The 14,019-nt window shown below is 36.4% G+C and overlaps 6 non-coding genes across 6 annotated transcripts; all 6 read right to left on the bottom strand.

The window, feature by feature from the left end:
- Positions 1-1,817: 1,817 nt before the first annotated feature.
- TRNAV-UAC (transfer RNA valine (anticodon UAC)) lies at positions 1,818-1,890 on the bottom strand. Its single transcript has one exon. It is a non-coding gene; the product is annotated as a tRNA-Val (tRNA).
- Positions 1,891-3,750: 1,860 nt separating this feature from the next.
- On the bottom strand, positions 3,751-3,823 carry TRNAV-UAC (transfer RNA valine (anticodon UAC)). Its single transcript has one exon. It is a non-coding gene; the product is annotated as a tRNA-Val (tRNA).
- Positions 3,824-5,681: 1,858 nt separating this feature from the next.
- Positions 5,682-5,754, bottom strand: TRNAV-UAC (transfer RNA valine (anticodon UAC)). Its single transcript has one exon. It is a non-coding gene; the product is annotated as a tRNA-Val (tRNA).
- A 1,857-nt stretch (positions 5,755-7,611) lies between these two features.
- TRNAV-UAC (transfer RNA valine (anticodon UAC)) lies at positions 7,612-7,684 on the bottom strand. The gene has a single exon. It is a non-coding gene; the product is annotated as a tRNA-Val (tRNA).
- A 1,860-nt stretch (positions 7,685-9,544) lies between these two features.
- TRNAV-UAC (transfer RNA valine (anticodon UAC)) lies at positions 9,545-9,617 on the bottom strand. Its single transcript has one exon. It is a non-coding gene; the product is annotated as a tRNA-Val (tRNA).
- A 1,859-nt stretch (positions 9,618-11,476) lies between these two features.
- TRNAV-UAC (transfer RNA valine (anticodon UAC)) lies at positions 11,477-11,549 on the bottom strand. Its single transcript has one exon. It is a non-coding gene; the product is annotated as a tRNA-Val (tRNA).
- Between the last annotated feature and the right edge of the window lie 2,470 nt (positions 11,550-14,019).

A 14,019-nucleotide genomic window follows, 5' to 3' on the forward strand; every position in this document is an offset into this window, starting at 1 on the left:
TTTACTGTTTTCAAAATTAATCATTAACGTTTCAAATATCTCATTTCGCAAACTAAACAAACACAAATATAATGACAGCTTTACATATAACCGTAAATAAAATAACACTCTTCCTTGTCTACAAAGCCAAAAGTAATTTGATAATGCTAACGTGTCTTCAAACGACATCATCGAGCCTACAGTATTCAACGTTTTCACACCTCGCTCAATTGCCTTTAAACGTGCAATTTAATTTACTCGTTCTTTTCTCTTTCTAGTAGAAACTGAACAGAAGAATTTCATAACTTTAATTTTTTTATCACAATTATTACACGAAAACGTAATAAGCGATTTAATACGTCTTTTAAATCCTTCAATATGCTTATGGATCCTCCGAAAAATATTTCATATTTCTTATCTTGCGACCAATTAGATGATCGCACTCTGGCTGATGTCTCGTTCTCGCACACAACTTCTTCAAGGTGTTCAATACGACAAAGTTTCATGGTGACTCTCAAGCTCCTAAAATGATAATTTTGTAAAGGCCCTCTTGTTTTAACAGTACGTTGACAGTCGCGGGTTGTAGGATATCACATCGGTGGGAAAACGTCTAATGTGCAGAAGAGGTCTCATCTGTTTTGAAAACACTCTCTTCAAAAACCATCTACTCTTGGCGACTAACGTCGTCTCTCAAGGTTATATATCGTTGTTCTCGTTGAAAATGACTTTACCAAAACATAGAATCTTGTTCAACAAAAACGTTTACAAGAACCAGCTGCACCTGGAAGCAGGAAACACTTCAGAATAATGTATATTCTGCTGTCGTGGCATCGTAATTTCCTCGTACCTATTTAATCTTCACTATATTCAAGTGAAAGAAATACAATTTTTAAATAAGTACGTAAAACAGGAGATTCGATAACAACAATAAGATATTAAGCATCGCAAATAGCCTTTACTAAGTGAAGACATTCTGGAAAATAAAGAAATCAGACAAAATTGATAAACAGAACAAGGAGTCTTCAAGAAAACAATGATCTCTATAGGCGGTCGCTTCTCTTCCCTGTAAGAGTGGCAAGACATGGCGTTTAGGACCTTTGAGTCGCTATCTGTGGTTCGTTTATTTCCAATTCCAATCAAATAACATGTATGCATTGTCAGACGTAGTGGAAGTTACGATATTATCGCCAATTCCACCGATCGGTAAAAATAAAGTACATCAAACAGTCGGTGGTGAACGATTTTGAAGAATTGCCTTAACTCTTTTCCGTCACTAGTAAGTTGCAGATGATAACTCGCATATCCATGCAATAGTTCTAACCGCTATTTAAAACAAAAGGTTAAAGAACGAAACATATAGGTTGATTAGCTGTCACAGCTTGAATAGTTGTTCTCAACAAACACTGACGGAGTCGTGATCTTTAAACATTACCTGTACAACTAAGAAGGTACGTTACCTAAACTTAAAATAAGGTCGCGTGAATCGACGTTTCACACTCTTCACGCATTTGAAATAGAAAAAAAAACCTCATGAACCCTTTCCATGGAACAGGAGTTCTTAATTGCTGGTCAGATACTTCGTCGAAAGTTATATGATTACACGAAGGCCTATTGAAAACGTGAAATTTCGCAGTCAAAACCAATAGCGATTCTTTTTCGGTTTATTAAACAACATTGATACGAATTTCGGAAGGTGGTTAGAAGAAAAGGAAAAAAGTGTGTAAATCCTGTGACATCTCAGAACCGTCTCACGCTCTGACACTGAATTTATGATGAAAATTTCGTTCCACGTTCTTACCAACTGAATTAAAGGAAACAAACGATTTATATAATAAATATGTGCCTGCCAGGGATCGAACCTGGGACCTTCCGCGTGTAAAGCGGATGTGATAACCACTACACCACAAGCACGTCACTTCCTGTTTTCTTCCTTTTTACTGTTTTCAAAATTAATCATTAACGTTTCAAAATATCTCATTTCGCAAACTAAACAAACACAAATATAATGACAGCTTTACATATAACCGTAAATAAAATAACACTCTTCCTTGTCTACCAAAGCCAAAAGTAATTTGATATTGTGCTAACGTGTCTTCAAACGACATCATCGAGCCTACAGTATTCAACGTTTTCACCCCTCGCTCAATTGCCTTTAAACGTGCAATTTAATTTACTCATTCTTTTCTCTTTCTAGTAGAAACTGAACAGAAGAATTTCATAACTTTAATTTTTTTATCACAATTATTACACGAAAACGTAATAAGCGATTTAATACGTCTTTTAAATCCTTCAATATGCTTATGGATCCTCCGAAAAATATTTCATATTTCTTATCTTGCGACCAATTAGATGATCGCACTCTGGCTGATGTCTCGTTCTCGCACACAACTTCTTCAAGGTGTTCAATACGACAAAGTTTCATGGTGACTCTCAAGCTCCTAAAATGATAATTTTGTAAAGGCGCTCTTCTTTTAACAGTACGTTGACAGTCGCGAGTTGTAGGATATCACAACGGTGGGAAAACGTCTAATGTGCAGAAGAGGTCTCATCTGTTTTGAAAACACTCTCTTCAAAAACCATCTACTCTTGGCGACTAACGTCGTCTCTCAAGGTTATATATCGTTGTTCTCGTTGAAAATGACTTTACCAAAACATAGAATCTTGTTCAACAAAAACGTTTACAAGAACCAGCTGCACCTGGAAGCAGGAAACACTTCAGAATAATGTATATTCTGCTGTCGTGGCATCGTAATTTCCTCGTACCTATTTAATCTTCACTATATTCAAGTGAAAGAAATACAATTTTTAAATAAGTACGTAAAACAGGAGATTCGATAACAACAATAAGATATTAAGCATCGCAAATAGCCTTTACTAAGTGAAGACATTCTGGAAAAATAAAGAAATCAGACAAAAATTGATAAACAGAACAAGGAGTCTTCAAGAAAACAATGATCTCTATAGGCGGTCGCTTCTCTTCCCTGTAAGAGTGGCAAGACATGGCGTTTAGGACCTTTGAGTCGCTATCTGTGGTTCGTTTATTTCCAATTCCAATCAAATAACATGTATGCATTGTCAGACGTAGTGGAATTTACGATATTATCGCCAATTCCACCGATCGGTAAAAATAAAGTACATCAAACAGTCGGTGGTGAACGATTTTGAAGAATTGCCTTAACTCTTTTCCGTCACTAGTAAGTTGCAGATGATAACTCGCATATCCATGCAATAGTTCTAACCGCTATTTAAAACAAAAGGTTAAAGAACGAAACATATAGGTTGATTAGCTGTCACAGCTTGAATAGTTGTTCTCAACAAACACTGACGGAGTCGTGATCTTTAAACATTACCTGTACAACTAAGAAGGTACGTTACCTAAACTTAAAATAAGGTTGCGTGAATCGACGTTTCACACTCTTCACGCATTTGAAATAGAAAAAAAACCTCATGAACCCTTTCCATGGAACAGGAGTTCTAAATTGCTGGTCAGATTCTTCGTCGAACGTTATATGATTACACGAAGGCCTATTGAAAACGTGAAATTTCGCAGCCGTGCACGCATTATATCAAAACCAATAGCGATTCTTTTCGGTTTATTAAACAACATTTATACGAATTTCGGAAGGTGGTTACAAGTATAGGAAAAAAGTATGTAAATCCTGTGACATCTCACAGCCGTCTCACGCTCTGACACTGAATTTATGATAAAAATTTCGTTCCACGTTCTTACCAACTGAATTAAAAGGAAACAAACGATTTAAATAATAAATATGTGCCTGCCAGGGATCGAACCTGGGACCTTCCGCGTGTAAAGCGGATGTGATAACCACTACACCACAAGCACGTCACTTCCTGTTTTCTTCCTTTTACTCTTTTCAAAATTAATCATTAACGTTTCAAAATATCTCATTTCGCAAACTAAACAAACAGAAATATAATGACAGCTTTACATATAACCGTAAATAAAATAACACTCTTCCTTGTCTACCAAAGCCAAAAGTAATTTGATAATGTGCTAACGTGTCTTCAAACGACATCATCGAGCCTACAGTATTCAACGTTTTCACACCTCGCTCAATTGCCCTTAAACGTGCAATTTAATTTACTCATTCTTTTCTCTTTCTAGCAGAAACTGAACAGAAGAATTTCATAACTTTAATTTTTTTATCACAATTATTACACGAAAACGTAATAAGCGATTTAATACGTCTTTTAAATCCTTCAATATGCTTATGGATCCTGCGAAAAATATTTCATATTTCTTATCTTGCGACCAATTAGATGATCGCACTCTGGCTGATGTCTCGTTCTCGCACACAACTTCTTCAAGGTGTTCAATACGACAAAGTTTCATGGTGACTTTCAAGCTCCTAAAATGATAATTTTGTAAAGGCCCTCTTGTTTTAACAGTACGTTGACAGTCGCGGGTTGTAGGATATCACATCGGTGGAAAACGTCTAATGTGCAGAAGAGGTCTCATCTGTTTTGAAAACACTCTCTTCAAAACCATCTACTCTTGGCGACTAACGTCGTCTCTCAAGGTTATATATCGTTGTTCTCGTTGAAAATGACTTTACCAAAACATAGAATCTTGTTCAACAAAACGTTTACAAGAACCAGCTGCACCTGGAAGCAGGAAACACTTCAGAATAATGAATATTCTGCTGTCGTGGCATCGTAATTTCCTCGTACCTATTTAATCTTCACTATATTCAAGTGAAAGAAATACAATTTTTAAATAAGTACGTAAAACAGGAGATTCGATAACAACAATAAGATATTAAGCATCGCAAATAGCCTTTACTAAGTGAAGACATTCTGGAAAAATAAAGAAATCAGACAAAATTGATAAACAGAACAAGGAGTCTTCAAGAAAACAATGATCTCTATAGGCGGTCGCTTCTCTTCCCTGTAAGAGTGGCAAGACATGGCGTTTAGGACCTTTGAGTCGCTATCTGTGGTTCGTTTATTTCCAATTCCAATCAAATAACATGTATGCATTGTCAGACGTAGTGGAATTTACGATATTATCGCCAATTCCACCGATCGGTAAAAATAAAGTACATCAAACAGTCGGTGGTGAACGATTTTGAAGAATTGCCTTAACTCTTTTCCGTCACTAGTAAGTTGCAGATGATAACTCGCATATCCATGCAATAGTTCTAACCGCTATTTAAAACAAAAGGTTAAAGAACGAAACATATAGGTTGATTAGCTGTCACAGCTTGAATAGTTGTTCTCAACAAACACTGACGGAGTCGTGATCTTTAAACATTACCTGTACAACTAAGAAGGTACGTTACCTAAACTTAAAATAAGGTCGCGTGAATCGACGTTTCACACTCTTCACGCATTTGAAATAGAAAAAAAAAAACTCATGAACCCTTTCCATGGAACAGGAGTTCTAAATTGCTGGTCAGATTCTTCGTCGAACGTTATATGATTACACGAAGGCCTATTGAAAACGTGAAATTTCGCAGCCGTGCACGCATTATATCCAAAACCAATAGCGATTCTTTTCGGTTTATTAAACAACATTTATACGAATTTCGGAAGGTGGTTACAAGTATAGGAAAAAAGTGTGTAAATCCTGTGACATCTCACAGCCGTCTCACGCTCTAACACTGAATTTATGATGAAAATTTCGTTCCACGTTCTTACCAACTGAATTAAAAGGAAACAAACGATTTAAATAATAAATATGTGCCTGCCAGGGATCGAACCTGGGACCTTCCGCGTGTAAAGCGGATGTGATAACCACTACACCACAAGCACGTCACTTCCTGTTTTCTTCCTTTTTACTGTTTTCAAAATTAATCATCACCGTTTCAAACTATGTTATTTCGCAAACTAAACAAACACAAATATAATGACAGCTTTACATATAACCGTAAATAAAATAACACTCTTCCTTGTCTACCAAAGCCAAAAGTAATTTGATAATGTGCTAACGTGTCTTCAAACGACATCATCGAGCCTACAGTATTCAACGTTTTCACACCTCGCTCAATTGCCCTTAAACGTGCAATTTAATTTACTCATTCTTTTCTCTTTCTAGCAGAAACTGAACAGAAGAATTTCATAACTTTAATTTTTTATCACAATTATTACACGAAAACGTAATAAGCGATTTAATACGTCTTTTAAATCCTTCAATATGCTTATGGATCCTCCGAAAAATATTTCATATTTCTTATCTTGCGACCAATTAGATGATCGCACTCTGGCTGATGTCTCGTTCTCGCACACAACTTCTTCAAGGTGTTCAATACGACAAAGTTTCATGGTGACTTTCAAGCTCCTAAAATGATAATTTTGTAAAGGCCCTCTTGTTTTAACAGTACGTTGACAGTCGCGGGTTGTAGGATATCACATCGGTGGGAAAACGTCTAATGTGCAGAAGAGGTCTCATCTGTTTTGAAAACACTCTCTTCAAAAACCATCTACTCTTGGCGACTAACGTCGTCTCTCAAGGTTATATATCGTTGTTCTCGTTGAAAATGACTTTACCAAAACATAGAATCTTGTTCAACAAAAACGTTTACAAGAACCAGCTGCACCTGGAAGCAGGAAACACTTCAGAATAATAAATATTCTGCTGTCGTGGCATCGTAATTTCCTCGTACCTATTTAATCTTCACTATATTCAAGTGAAAGAAATACAATTTTAAATAAGTACGTAAAACAGGAGATTCGATAACAACAATAAGATATTAAGCATCGCAAAAGCCTTTACTAAGTGAAGACATTCTGGAAAAATAAAGAAATCAGACAAAAATTGATAAACAGAACAAGGAGTCTTCAAGAAAACAATGATCTCTATAGGCGGTCGCTTCTCTTCCCTGTAAGAGTGGCAAGACATGGCGTTTAGGACCTTTGAGTCGCTATCTGTGGTTCGTTTATTTCCAATTCCAATCAAATAACATGTATGCATTGTCAGACGTAGTGTAAGTTACGATATTATCGCCAATTCCACCGATCGGTAAAAATAAAGTACATCAAACAGTCGGTGGTGAACGATTTTGAAGAATTGCCTTAACTCTTTTCCGTCACTAGTAAGTTGCAGATGATAACTCGCATATCCATGCAATAGTTCTAACCGCTATTTAAAACAAAAGGTTAAAGAACGAAACATATAGGTTGATTAGCTGTCACAGCTTGAATAGTTGTTCTCAACAAACACTGACGGAGTCGTGATCTTTAAACATTACCTGTACAACTAAGAAGGTACGTTACCTAAACTTAAAATAAGGTCGCGTGAATCGACGTTTCACACTCTTCACGCATTTGAAATAGAAAGAAAACCTCATGAACCCATTCCTTGGAACAGGAGTTCTAAATTGCTGGTCAGATTCTTCGTCGAACGTTATATGATTACAGGAAGGCCTATTGAAAACGTGAAATTTCGCAGCCGTGCACGCATTATATCCAAAACGAATAGCGATTCTTTTCGGTTTATTAAACAACATTTATACGAATTTCGGAAGGTGGTTACAAGTATAGGAAAAAGTGTGTAAATCCTGTGACATCTCACAGCCGTCTCACGCTCTGACACTGAATTTATGATAAAAATTTCGTTCCACGTTCTTACCAACTGAATTAAAAGGAAACAAACGATTTAAATAATAAATATGTGCCTGCCAGGGATCGAACCTGGGACCTTCCGCGTGTAAAGCGGATGTGATAACCACTACACCACAAGCACGTCACTTCCTGTTTTCTTCCTTTTACTGTTTTCAAAATTAATCATCACCGTTTCAAAATATCTCATTTCGGAAACTAAACAAACACAAATATAATGACAGCTTTACATATAACCGTAAATAAAATAACACTCTTCCTTGTCTACCAAAGCCAAAAGTAATTTGATAATGTGCTAACGTGTCTTCAAACGACATCATCGAGCCTACAGTATTCAACGTTTTCACACCTCGCTCAATTGCCCTTAAACGTGCAATTTAATTTACTCATTCCTTTCTCTTTCTAGCAGAAACTGAACAGAAGAATTTCATAACTTTAAATTTTTATCACAATTATTACACGAAAACGTAATAAGCGATTTAATACGTCTTTTAAATCCTTCAATATGCTTATGGATCCTCCGAAAATATTTCATATTTCTTATCTTGCGACCAATTAGATGATCGCACTCTGGCTGATGTCTCGTTCTCGCACACAACTTCTTCAAGGTGTTCAATACGACAAAGTTTCATGGTGACTTTGAAGCTCCTAAAATAATAATTTTGTAAAGGCCCTCTTGTTTTAACAGTACGTTGACAGTCGCGGGTTGTAGGATATCACATCGGTGGGAAAACGTCTAATGTGCAGAAGAGGTCTCATCTGTTTTGAAAACACTCTCTTCAAAAACCATCTACTCTTGGCGACTAACGTCGTCTCTCAAGGTTATATATCGTTGTTCTCGTTGAAAATGACTTTACCAAAACATAGAATCTTGTTCAACAAAAACGTTTACAAGAACCAGCTGCACCTGGAAGCAGGAAACACTTTAGAATAATGAATATTCTGCTGTCGTGGCATCGTAATTTCCTCGTACCTATTTAATCTTCGCTATATTCAAGTGAAAGAAATACAATTTTTAAATAAGTACGTAAAACAGGAGATTCGATAACAACAATAAGATATTAAGCATCGCAAATAGCCTTTACTAAGTGAAGACATTCTGGAAAAATAAAGAAATCAGACAAAAATTGATAAACAGAACAAGGAGTCTTCAAGAAACCAATGATCTCCATGGGTTGTCGCTTCTCTTCCCTGTAAGAGAGGCAAGACATGGCGTTTAGGACCTTTGAGTCGCTATCTGTGGTTCGTTTATTTCCAATTCCAATCAAATAACATGTATGCATTGTCAGACGTAGGGGAATTTACGATATTATCGCCAATTCCACCGATCGGTAAAAATAAAGTACATCAAACAGTCGGTGGTGAACGATTTTGAAGAATTGCCTTAACTCTTTTCCGTCACTAGTAAGTTGCAGATGATAACTCGCATATCCATGCAATAGTTCTAACCGCTATTTAAAACAAAAGGTTAAAGAACGAAACATATAGGTTGATTAGCTGTCACAGCTTGAATAGTTGTTCTCAACAAACACTGACGGAGTCGTGATCTTTAAACATTACCTGTACAACTAAGAAGGTACGTTACCTAAACTTAAAATAAGGTCGCGTGAATCGACGTTTCACACTCTTCACGCATTTGAAATAGAAAAAAAAAACTCATGAACCCTTTCCATGGAACAGGAGTTATAAATTGCTGGTCAGATTCTTCGTCGAACGTTATATGATTACACGAAGGCCTATTGAAAACGTGAAATTTCGCAGCCGTGCACGCATTATATCCAAAACCAATAGCGATTCTTTTTCGGTTTATTAAACAACATTTATACGAATTTCGGAAGGTGGTTACAAGTATAGGAAAAAAGTGTGTAAATCCTGTGACATCTCACAGCCGTCTCACGCTCTGACACTGAATTTATGATGAAAATTTCGTTCCACGTTCTTACCAACTGAATTAAAAGGAAACAAACGATTTAAATAATAAATATGTGCCTGCCAGGGATCGAACCTGGGACCTTCCGCGTGTAAAGCGGATGTGATAACCACTACACCACAAGCACGTCACTTCCTGTTTTCTTCCTTTTACTGTTTTCAAAATTAATCATCAACGTTTCAAAATATCTCATTTCGCAAACTAAACAAACACAAATATAATGACAGCTTTACATATAACCGTAAATAAAATAACACTCTTCCTTGTCTACCAAAGCCAAAAGTAATTTGATAATGTGCTAACGTGTCTTCAAACGACATCATCGAGCCTACAGTATTCAACGTTTTCACACCTCGCTCAATTGCCCTTAAACGTGCAATTTAATTTACTCATTCTTTTCTCTTTCTAGCAGAAACTGAACAGAAGAATTTCATAACTTTAATTTTTTTATCACAATTATTACACGAAAACGTAATAAGCGATTTAATACGTCTTTTAAATCCTTCAATATGCTTATGGATCCTCCGAAAATATTTCATATTTCTTATCTTGCGACCAATTAGATGATCGCACTCTGGCTGATGTCTCGTTCTCGCACACAACTTCTTCAAGGTGTTCAATACGACAAAGTTTCATGGTGACTTTCAAGCTCCTAAAATGATAATTTTGTAAAGGCCCTCTTGTTTTAACAGTACGTTGACAGTCGCGGGTTGTAGGATATCACATCGGTGGGAAAACGTCTAATGTGCAGAAGAGGTCTCATCTGTTTTGAAAACACTCTCTTCAAAAACCATCTACTCTTGGCGACTAACGTCGTCTCTCAAGGTTATATATCGTTGTTCTCGTTGAAAATGACTTTACCAAAACATAGAATCTTGTTCAACAAAAACGTTTACAAGAACCAGCTGCACCTGGAAGCAGGAAACACTTCAGAATAATGAATATTCTGCTGTCGTGGCATCGTAATTTCCTCGTACCTATTTAATCTTCACTATATTCAAGTGAAAGAAATACAATTTTTAAATAAGTACGTAAAACAGGAGATTCGATAACAACAATAAGATATTAAGCATCGCAAATAGCCTTTACTAAGTGAAGACATTCTGGAAAAATAAAGAAATCAGACAAAAATTGATAAACAGAACAAGGAGTCTTCAAGAAAACAATGATCTCCATAGGTTGTCGCTTCTCTTCCCTGTAAGAGTGGCAAGACATGGCGTTTAGGACCTTTGAGTCGCTATCTGTGGTTCGTTTATTTCCAATTCCAATCAAATAACATGTATGCATTGTCAGACGTAGGGGAAGTTACGATATTATCGCCAATTCCACCGATCGGTAAAAATAAAGTACATCAAACAGTCGGTGGTGAACGATTTTGAAGAATTGCCTTAACTCTTTTCCGTCACTAGTAAGTTGCAGATGATAACTCGCATATCCATGCAATAGTTCTAACCGCTATTTAAAACAAAAGGTTAAAGAACGAAACATATAGGTTGATTAGCTGTCACAGCTTGAATAGTTGTTCTCAACAAACACTGACGGAGTCGTGATCTTTAAACATTACCTGTACAACTAAGAAGGTACGTTACCTAAACTTAAAATAAGGTCGCGTGAATCGACGTTTCACACTCTTCACGCATTTGAAATAGAAAGAAAACCTCATGAACCCTTTCCATGGAACAGGAGTTCTAAATTGCTGGTCAGATTCTTCGTCGAACGTTATATGATTACACGAAGGCCTATTGAAAACGTGAAATTTCGCAGCCGTGCACGCATTATATCCAAAACGAATAGCGATTTTTTTCGGTTTATTTAACAACATTTATACGAATTTCGGAAGGTGGTTACAAGTATAGGAAAAAAGTATGTAAATCCTGTGACATCTCACAGCCGTCTCACGCTCTGACACTGAATTTATGATGAAAATTTCGTTCCACGTTCTTACCAACTGAATTAAAAGGAAACAAACGATTTAAATAATAAATATGTGCCTGCCAGGGATCGAACCTGGGACCTTCCGCGTGTAAAGCGGATGTGATAACCACTACACCACAAGCACGTCACTTCCTGTTTTTTTCCTTTTACTGTTTTCAAAATTAATCATCAACGTTTCAAAATATCTCATTTCGCAAACTAAACAAACACAAATATAATGACAGCTTTACATATAACCGTAAATAAAATAACACTCTTCCTTGTCTACCAAAGCCAAAAGTAATTTGATAATGTGCTAACGTGTCTTCAAACGACATCATCGAGCCTACAGTATTCAACGTTTTCACACCTCGCTCAATTGCCCTTAAACGTGCAATTTAATTTACTCATTCTTTTCTCTTTCTAGCAGAAACTGAACAGAAGAATTTCATAACTTTAATTTTTTTATCACAATTATTACACGAAAACGTAATAAGCGATTTAATACGTCTTTTAAATCCTTCAATATGCTTATGGATCCTCCGAAAAATATTTCATATTTCTTATCTTGCGACCAATTAGATGATCGCACTCTGGCTGATGTCTCGTTCTCGCACACAACTTCTTCAAGGTGTTCAATACGACAAAGTTTCATGGTGACTTTCAAGCTCCTAAAATGATAATTTTGTAAAGGCCCTCTTGTTTTAACAGTACGTTGACAGTCGCGGGTTGTAGGATATCACATCGGTGGGAAAACGTCTAATGTGCAGAAGAGGTCTCATCTGTTTTGAAAACACTCTCTTCAAAACCATCTACTCTTGGCGACTAACGTCGTCTCTCAAGGTTATATATCGTTGTTCTCGTTGAAAATGACTTTACCAAAACATAGAATCTTGTTCAACAAAAAACGTTTACAAGAACCAGCTGCACCTGGAAGCAGGAAACACTTCAGAATAATGAATATTCTGCTGTCGTGGCATCGTAATTTCCTCGTACCTATTTAATCTTCACTATATTCAAGTGAAAGAAATACAATTTTAAATAAGTACGTAAAACAGGAGATTCGATAACAACAATAAGATATTAAGCATCGCAAATAGCCTTTACTAAGTGAAGACATTCTGGAAAAATAAAGAAATCAGACAAAAATTGATAACAGAACAAGGAGTCTTCAAGAAAACAATGATCTCCATAGGTTGTCGCTTCTCTTCCCTGTAAGAGTGGCAAGACATGGCGTTTAGGACCTTTGAGTCGCTATCTGTGGTTCGTTTATTTCCAATTCCAATCAAATAACATGTATGCATTGTCAGACGTAGGGGAAGTTACGATATTATCGCCAATTCCACCGATCGGTAAAAATAAAGTACATCAAACAGTCGGTGGTGAACGATTTTGAAGAATTGCCTTAACTCTTTTCCGTCACTAGTAAGTTGCAGATGATAACTCGCATATCCATGCAATAGTTCTAACCGCTATTTAAAACAAAGGTTAAAGAACGAAACATATAGGTTGATTAGCTGTCACAGCTTGAATAGTTGTTCTCAACAAACACTGACGGAGTCGTGATCTTTAAACATTACCTGTACAACTAAGAAGGTACGTTACCTAAACTTAAAATAAGGTCGCGTGAATCGACGTTTCACACTCTTCACGCATTCGATATAGAAAAAAAAAAACTCATGAACCCTTTCCATGGAACAGGAGTTCTAAATTGCTGGTCAGATTCTTCGTCGAACGTTATATGATTACACGAAGGCCTATTGAAAACGTGAAATTTCGCAGCCGTGCACGCATTATATCCAAAACCAATAGCGATTCTTTTTCGGTTTATTAAACAACATTTATACGAATTTCGGAAGGTGGTTACAAGTATAGGAAAAAAGTGTGTAAATCCTGTGACATCTCACAGCCGTCTCACGCTCTGACACTGAATTTATGATGAAAATTTCGTTCCACGTTCTTACCAACTGAATTAAAGGAAACAAACGATTTAAATAATAAATATGTGCCTGCCAGGGTCGAACCTGGGACCTTCCGCGTGTAAAGCGGATGTGACAACCACTACACCACAAGCACGTCACTTCGTGTTTTCTTCCTTTTACTGTTTTCAAAATTAATCATCAACGTTTCAAAATATCTCATTTCGCAAACTAAACAAACACAAATATAATGACAGCTTTACATATAACCGTAAATAAAATAACACTCTTCCTTGTCTACCAAAGCCAAAAGTAATTTGATAATGTGCTAACGTGTCTTCAAACGACATCATCGAGCCTACAGTATTCAACGTTTTCACACCTCGCTCAATTGCCCTTAAACGTGCAATTTAATTTACTCATTCTTTTCTCTTTCTAGCAGAAACTGAACAGAAGAATTTCATAACTTTAATTTTTTTATCACAATTATTACACGAAAACGTAATAAGCGATTTAATACGTCTTTTAAATCCTTCAATATGCTTATGGATCCTCCGAAAAATATTTCATATTTCTTATCTTGCGACCAATTAGATGATCGCACTCTGGCTGATGTCTCGTTCTCGCACACAACTTCTTCAAGGTGTTCAATACGACAAAGTTTCATGGTGACTTTCAAGCTCCTAAAATGATAAT

Source organism: Tachypleus tridentatus, chromosome 13, assembly GCF_004210375.1.
Source record: "Tachypleus tridentatus isolate NWPU-2018 chromosome 13, ASM421037v1, whole genome shotgun sequence".
NCBI lineage: Eukaryota > Metazoa > Arthropoda > Merostomata > Xiphosura > Limulidae > Tachypleus > Tachypleus tridentatus.